Below are 7,112 nucleotides of genomic sequence, written 5' to 3' on the forward strand. Positions count from 1 at the left end.
AATTAATGAGATCATATATTTTATGAATTCGTTTGTGTGAAAATTTTTATGAAAACAATTATTTTCTTATTTTTATGTAGTGTGTATTGTCATATATCAATAGAGATTGAACATATCAACGCCTACGAATTTCTTTTCAAGTCTAACTTTAATTTTAAAGTAACTTTGCTTCTAATTTATTTAATATTAATTAGTGAGTACATATTCTAATGTATTGAATAATGATTACCCTATATTTAATAAGTTATAATTTTGTCATTTTGTTTAATCTTATAATCTAACTATAAATTCAAAGTACTAATAAGATTACTTTGCATCATATTTAAATATTATCGATATTCATGTTGTATGGATTATTATAGGAATTTGACGTTTTATATTCAAAATTGATTTTACTTGTTATGTAGTTACCTTTGAACAGTAGTTCATAGATTTATGTATGACATGACATATAAATATAAATGATTATATTTGCATGATATATCATTATGAATACTTTTATAATAATAATGTTTATATATATTGTATAACCGTTTATGATACATGAAGTTTTAATGTAGAGTTAAGAACTACTCCCTCTATTTTTTTTTATCTTTCTCACTTAGAATCTTGGCATTATTCATACTTAGAGAGAATCTTCTAATTGTTTCACAATTCATAAGAAAAAACATAGTCATGTGGGGTCTTCTTTGATTCGTCTCAATTAGTACATTATTAATATTCAATCGTTATAATTTTTACTAATATATAATGCAAGATATTTAAGCTCAAAGAGGTGCGTTGGGAGACGCGCATAGAAAAGTGAGAATGATAAAAAAAAACAGAGGGAGTATTATAATGAGCTTTGTTATAATGTCACGGTCTATACATCTCAATGTTAGGTTTTGTTTGATTATGTTATTATGTTTTTGTCTTTTGGTAATTTTATTGTCATAATAACATCGAGAAATTATATAAGATGATTAATCTCTATTTTTTGCATCTGAAAGACTAAGAGGGAGCTCAAGGTTTGCATAAACTTAAATAATGACTATTATAAACCACAAATTTGCACATCTCAAACTAATAGTTTAATGTATACATCTTAAACTTGAAGATGAAGCTGAAAGACTAAGAGGGAGCTCAAGGTGTACATAAATTAAGTAATGACTATTATAAACCACAAATTTGCACATCTCAAACTAATAGTTCAATATATACATCTTAAACTTGAAAATGAAGCTTGAATTTGAGCACAAATATCGCGAACTAAAATATAATATCATGACTATTATATTGAAAAAAGTCTCAATAATGCAACAACTTAACACCAAAGTACATTATAAACATAAAATAACATCTTTTAACAAAGGAGCCACAAACATTACAAAAGAATAACTCTTAAGGTAATTGAAATAATAGTTGTGATATTTATTATAAAGTTTATTAATAAATAATAACTCTAAAATAAAATTGAGGATTCTTATGTTTAATGTTGAACATAAATCTCTATTCTATAAGGCAATTGATATTGGTATAATCAACCATATATGATTATGATTATCCCCACCTTATGAATTATCCTTGATTTATTTTGTGCCATATGATTATCCCCACCTTATATTTTCACCTCACTTTATAAGGCAATTGATATTTGCACTTCACTTTAAATTTTTTTTCTTTTGGTGTTTGCACCCGGTTCACCCTTCGGGCTACATCCGGATCGAGGCCAAGTTTGGGGTGGTTAGGTTCCATTCCTCTCCCAAGAGTGTCGCAGGGATTCGAACACGGGTCCGTCCTACCAAACCCAGTCTCCATCACCACTGGGCCAACACTTACTTGGTCAACTGATTTTGCAATTAACTTTATCTTTTCTCCCCAAGAGAGTCTTACAGTTTGTTTGGTAGAAGGAATTTGGAAGGAAAAGAAAGGAAGTGGAAGGAAATTTGTTACTTTTCAATGTTTGGTTCATTAAAAAAAACATTAAGTGAAAGGAAATGGTAGGAATTGGAAGGAAAGACTCTTTGATAAAATTTCACTTTCCTTTCCTCCCAAAAGTGGGGGAATTTGGGTGGAAAGTGAAAATTTATACCAAACATGGGAAGTTAAGGTTTTTTTTTCCTTTCTCTTCCGTTCTTTTCTTTTCTTTTCCCTTCCTTTCTCTTCTCTTTCTTTCCTTTACTAAAAATGAACCAAACACACTGTTATTCACGTTGAATAGATCAGTGGGTCTAGATTTGCACTTCACTTTATTTTTTCTCCCTCTCTCCTTAATTTTTCTCTCTAATATCTTAAACTACCTAACTCTAGATCTAAGCTTTCTCTGTTTGTGTAACGCCCCGACAAAATTAACATGACCTTAATCGTCAGCGGAAGCATAACTTAATCCTACAGTTTGTTATCATCAACAGTGATTAATGCCCGTGTTGAAGTGTTTGAAGCTGCGAGTCACCACACCACCATCGCAGAACAGTAGTAATTGAAGGTGGATGAAGAATTTTTGGAGAAATAACTTGATTTTGGGAGAAGAAATGGAGAATCATGGTCGCAATTAAGGAGGTGAGTTTGAAAAAGCGCAGCCCTACAAATAAGAAGGGCTGCGCTTTTTCAAAAAAGCGCAGCCCTTCACCTTGAGAAGGGCTGCGCTTTTTTAAAAAGCTGAGGAGTGGCATGCATTTGTTGCACAAAAAAGAACCCCAGAAGCTGTTGTAAGAATTTTTTACTAGCTAAGATTTAATACTTTTAGATCCAATATTATTGTATAACATCATATCTAATCTTTGTTTATATTTGTGTGTTTCAGGCATATGGTGAGAAAAATAGCGCGAATGCAAAAGCTTGGAAGCACTATCACCATCTGGGTGCTCAGTCGTATGGTCAGGCTAGATAATCGTGGATGTACAACCATTACCCCACGATTGCGTCGACCACGACATCGGGCACTAGCTCTACGACGACAGTTGCACAACGGCAACCAGATAGAGTGCTCGATTGGTGGTGTTCCATGCATGGGGTTGATGCAAAGGGACAGAGAGTCATACCTGATCCCGAACAAAACAGATAGCTAATCCATTGTAAGTACATATTATAAGTTTTTGATAAGGTTTACATAATAATATAACTTGTGCGCTCACGAGTATTTCTCTCTTATCATTATGCAGATTGGCTTGAAGGAAAAGGAGGCAGCTGGTGAGTTCACTCCTAGAGGACAAGTTGATGCCTTACACGAGACTCTAGGACGGACCAATATGGACGTGTGAGGGGCGTAGGAGGTGTCCGCCTCGGGTGAGAAAGGTGTATGGTGATCAATACACCTCTACGTCAAGATCCACTACCTCCAGTGTCAATTCATCACCTTCCATAGATGTGGAGGCTATGAAAGCCCAACTTCGGGAGGAGCTCAGAGCGGAGATGACTCAGAATTTCAACGCCATTTTGGCGCAGATGGGCTTACCGACTTTTGGTGCTTTCACGCAGGGCAATGTTCCTATCGCAGCCTGTTCCTACGCAGCCTCGTCCACATCCGGAGTTCACGGTAATCATTTAATATCACAACTATTGTTCTTAAATAGTTGTTTCATAGACTAACTATGAATAGAGTTTTTTTTTAAAGGAAGAGACACCATGTGAGCATGTAATCAAGGAGATGGTCATGGTAGTTTCATTATCGTGGCTTATGGATCTGTACAGCCCCCTAGGGACCGGTACATTGCACAACCAGCCAGTCGCTGATATTCACTATGTGGTCAGCGTTTCAGACATTGTGCCCGGTTTCGAAGCATTTCCTCTTCCGCTGCCGAATGCAGAGTTGTACAGTTATTGTCTGATTCCCTTGGCAGTTATATTCTATGGCCGCGTGCATTGGTGCGGTTATCAGATCAGGTACAATGTCTAACATAAGTTATATACATAGTTTTCTTTTATAGTTCCTATATATGATTGTCAGTAATATCTTTTAATTTAACTAATTACTAGGGTTCGGGGAAGGCCGACAGGAAGGGAAAGAAGGTAGCTTCACCTCAGGGAGGCCGACGTGCCCAAGTGGGAAAGAATTTCTACGGCAAAGTCTCCACTCATTACGGATATGGAGGTGGTGCAAGGCCTTACTCAACCGTGCTTCTGGCTACATGAGTGCATTAGCGATGCAGACGATGAAGCAATGATTGAGATTAAGTTGTCGGACCACCAATTCCACTACATTGAGGAAACATCGACCTTCATTTCTAAGGTTGATATTAAAGAATTCTTACTTGGGGAAGAGTTGAATGTTTCCATGATACAAACATTCATGAGGTAATACTTATTAGTATATTAAATTAATAAATATACATATATGCCTTAATTAAGTAGTATTCAATCCAACTAATAATAACTTCCATAATAAGTAAGTTTTATTTTTATCAATATGAATTCTCAGGCTATTATACAATGATTGAGGCATCTAGTCAGCCAATCTTTGGTTGGTTATGTCCAAGCTTTGTACGAGATGACAGTTGCGTACAAAACGAAAAGGAGGTGAAAGCATATCTCAAGGATTCTTTGAACGCATGTTCTCGTATGGATATAAGATCATTCTTCTTCCTTACATTGAATCGTATGCTTCTTAAACTCACTTTTTAATTAATTAAATTGACCTATTAGTTGTTCTACGATACATAACATTTTTATTGTTGTAGGAACCATTGGACACTCATTGCAATATGTTTGTCACGTAACGAAGTCTACCACTTTGATTCTTTGCGTAAAGGAACAATACGGTCCTTACTAGTCAAATCATTGTTAAATAGGTAGCCTAATCGAAACTATATGCACACTTAGCTTATTAAATATTAAATGTACATCTAATCTTATAATAATGTATTGATGTAGTGTGATGAAGAACATTACTACATCTGGACTTCGACAAGGAAAAGCTCCTGTTTGGTATTTAGTCGAGGTAACATGAGTAATTTTTTGCATCCTTTTATAGAACACATAATACACATCTAACATGTCATTTATTGCATCTTTGGTGAATTTTAGTGTCCGGTACAAGAAGGTGGACTTGCGTGTGGGTATTACGTCATGAGGTTCATGCTCGATATCGTCAACTATTGCAAAGATGTTGTGATCTTCGAAAGGTATGTAACTTTTAGGTTTCCAATTGTTTTTGTTGCATTTTCCGGCCTATTTTGGCCTTTTCGCTCCCAAAATGTAGTTATAAGTGATTTAACCTAAATTCTCTTTGAACATGATTATATGAGGCATATTATAACTAGTATGTAGATTCTTAGGCTTTAATTTGTTGTTGGTTGCATTTCGGGAACGAAAAGGCCATTTCCGGCCTATTTTGGCCTATTTTGGCCTTTTCGCTCCCAAAATGTACTTATGAAGTGATTTAACCCAAATTTCTTTTGAACATGATTATATGAGGCATAATAAACTAGTATGTAGATTCTTAGGTTGCATTTGTTGTTGGTTGCATTTCGGGAACGAAAAGGCCATTTCCGGCCTATTTTGGCCTATTTTGGCCTTTTCCCAAAATGTACTTATGAAGTGATTTAACCCAAATTCTCTTTGAACATGATTATATGAGGCATATTATAACTAGTATGAGATTCTTAGGCTTTAATTGTTTGTTGGTTGCATTTCGGGAACGAAAAGGCCATTTCCGGCCTATTTTGGCCTTTTCGCTCCCAAAATGTACTTAAGAAGTGATTTAACCCAAATTCTCTTTGAACATGATTATATGAGGCATAATATAACTAGTATGTAGATTCTTAGGCTTGCATTTGTTGTTGGTTGCATTTCGGGAACGAAAAGGCCATTTCCGGCCTATTTGGCCTATTTTGGCCTTTTCGCTCCCAAAATGTTTATAAAGTGACTTAACCCCAAATTCTCTTTGAATATGATTATATGAGGCATAATATAACTAGTATAGATTCTTAGGCTTGCATTTGTTGTTGGTTGCATTTCGGGAACGAAAAGGCCATTTCCGGCCTTTTTGGCTTTTTCGTCCCAAAATGTACTTATTAAGTCATTTAACCCCAAATTTTCTTTGAACATGATTATATGAGATATATTATAACTAGTGTGTAGACTTTTAGGCTTGCTTTGATTTTGATTCCATTTCGGGAAGGTATATGTCATTTTTAGAAGTACTAACTACGGTAAAATGATTGAATTTTTATATATGTGTTTATTCCTTGGTTGTTTTGCAAGGTTTATGCGAATTCCACACCACGTTTGAGGAACTTCACCAAAGAAGAAATCGACGAAGTTCGGGATAAGTTGGCGTCCCATATTACCGATGATTGCATAGGATGAGATTTAGCTCCAACAATGTACTAGTTTCCATCAATCCTATGTACACTTTTTACATTATTAAATCAATATATTTGAATTTAATTATTACCTTTCTCCACTTGTCATATATTATCGTATTGCAATTTGCATTTTTTTTGTCCAAGGGAGGTTTTGGGTGGGGGTGGGGCTGCTGTGTGTGTGCAGGCTGTGCTGCTGTGTGTGTAGGCTGTGTGCACGCAAAAAAAAAAAACAAAATAGTGAAGGGTTGCGCTAGTTAGAACTAGCGCAGCCCTTCTATTGAAGAAGGGATCCGCTAGTTCTTCACTAGCGCAGCCCTTCTTCTTAGAAGGGTTGCCCTTCTATACTTAGAAGGGCTGCGCTAGTGAAGAAGGCGCAGCCCTTCTAGCTTAGAAGGGCTGCACTTTTTACAAAAAAGCGCAGCCCTTCCAGCTAGGAAGGGTTGCGCTTTTTTGTAAAAAGCGCAGCCCTTCCTTGTGAAGGGTTGCGCTTTACTAGCGCAGCCCTACTTGAATAGTGAAGGGCTGCTATGGAAAGAGCTGCTGTCAAAAAGCGCAGCCCTACATGCCATTTTCAGCGCAGCCCTTCTGCTTTTTTCCACTAGTGGCTAGTATAATTTCCGAATTGTTCAGTTTTATTTTCGAATTATTATTTCTTCGAAATGGCAGAAGAAACTTTTCTTTCTTCAAAATATTCAGTTTTATTTTCGAATTAATATCTGTATATGAAAAAGAAATCTTTGAAAATTGCAATTGTTTTCAAATTGTTAAGTTTATTTTCGAATTAGTATTTCTTCAAAGTGGGTGAAGAAAATTTTCTTTTTTACGAAC

Source organism: Beta vulgaris, chromosome 4, assembly GCF_026745355.1.
Source record: "Beta vulgaris subsp. vulgaris cultivar EL10 chromosome 4, EL10.2, whole genome shotgun sequence".
Taxonomy (NCBI): domain Eukaryota; kingdom Viridiplantae; phylum Streptophyta; class Magnoliopsida; order Caryophyllales; family Amaranthaceae; genus Beta; species Beta vulgaris.